Source organism: Elephantulus edwardii, unplaced genomic scaffold (genome assembly GCF_000299155.1).
Source record: "Elephantulus edwardii isolate Elephantulus edwardi_28Jun2011 unplaced genomic scaffold, EleEdw1.0 scaffold00031, whole genome shotgun sequence".
NCBI lineage: Eukaryota > Metazoa > Chordata > Mammalia > Macroscelidea > Macroscelididae > Elephantulus > Elephantulus edwardii.
In genome coordinates, this window is record NW_006399781.1 from 18371787 (window position 1) to 18373754 (window position 1968).

Consider the following 1968-nt stretch of genomic DNA (forward strand, 5'->3'; position numbering starts at 1 on the left):
TCTAAAGTACTCAAGAGCAACGGTGTCTCTCTGGAGACTAAGGTGCGCCTGATACAGGCCATGGTCTTTGCAATCGCTTGTTATGCATCAGAGAATTGGACAATGACTAGGGAGGACAGAAGGAGAATTGATGCCTTTGAGCTGTGGTGCTGGAGAAGAGTATTAAATGTACCATGGAGTGCCAAGAAAACAAACAGATTCATCCTAGAGAGGATTAAACCAAGCAACTCCTTGGAGGCAAGGATTCTGGGGCTTCGGCTGACATACTTTGGGCATGTTGCCAGGAGGGACGGGTCCTTGGAGAGGGACATCATGCTTGGGAGGGTGGAGGGACAGGGCAGGAGGGGAAGACCTCTATGAGTTGGATTGATTCGGTGACTGGAATAATCGGGATGGGTGTGTCAGAGGCAGTGCGGTTGGCGCAGGATAGAGCAGGGTTTAGGGCTGTTGTGCATAGGATCGCTATTAGTCGCAAACGACTCAACGGCACATAGCAACAACAACCACATATCTATATATCTATATTTTTCATCTATCTATCTATCATCTATCTATCTATCTATCTATCTATCTATCTATCTATCTATCTATCATCTTCTGTATAATGATATAAATAAGACTATGCCCTATTTACGAAGCTCTTGCGACCTAGTGGCAAGAAGCTGCACTACAATCCTGAAGACACACAGTTCAAGGCCACCAGCAGCTCCACGGGAGAAGGACTGGCAATCTCCTCCCATGCAATTAACTGCCTCTAAAAACCCACCAGAGATTTGGCTATAGTCAATTCTGACTCGATAGTAAACACAACAAGAAGACATATTTAGGAGGCTTTGGTGGCCTGGTGATAAGCAACTGCACTGTAATTCCAAAGACGTGGTTTGAATCCGTCCACTATACTGTGGGAAAAAGAATGGTCAGTCTCCTCCCATGTGATGAACTGCCTCTGAGAAGCTGTCAGAGGGTCAGCAATGAGTGGGTTCCGATGGTACATAATAACAACATGACCAATTTAGGCACTCGGTTCGAATCCAACAGTTGCTCTTTGGGAGAAAGACCAACAATTTCCTCCCATGAGATTTACTGCCCCTGAAAATCTGCAGGAAGATCAACAATGAATCTGCTTTGGCTTAAGTTTCGCAGATATATAACATGTCTTATTTTTAATTTTTCACGGTTTATGTTCACAGACAGTTGAAAAAACGACTTATAGACAGACTATACACATTGTTGCTGTTAGGTGCCATCGAGTTGAGTATGACTCATAGTGACCCTATGATCTACAGATCTGAACCTTGTTTTATCCTACACCACAATCTCTGAAACACTCAAGCCCATTGCTGCAGTCACTGTACAAATCCACCCAGTTGAAAGCCTTCGTATCCTTTGCCATCCCTTTAAACTTTCAAGCATGGTGTCCCTCTCCAAGGAATAAGCTCTCCTAGCAACATGCCCAAAATATGTGAGTTGAAGCTTTATCATACTTACCTCCAAGGAACACTCTGGCTTCACCTGCTTCAATACATATCTTATTTTGGCAGTCCATGGAATATTTAGCACTTTTCTCCAACTCCACTATCAAAGCTGTCAATTCTTCTTCTCTTGTCCTTATTCATTGTCAGGCTCACAGATATACAGCAAGTGATTGAAAAGACCAGGGCTTGAATGAGGCACACCTTAGCCTTAAACTGACATGACTACATACTTTGTTAGTGCTTTGTTCCCATTTCCAAGAAAGGTGATCCAACAGAATGTGAAAATTCTTGAACAATAGCATTGATATCACATGCAAGAATAATTAAAGCTAAACTAAGTAAAATAAAATCCACAGGAATCAAAATTTGACTTTGACTCTGTTTCACCTGAATTTAAAAACCAACATAAGAACACATCTGAGGCCTTGAACACTAATGAACGAAGACCAGCCGAGCCGTGGAAGGCTATAAAAAATATCATCAATGAAGAATG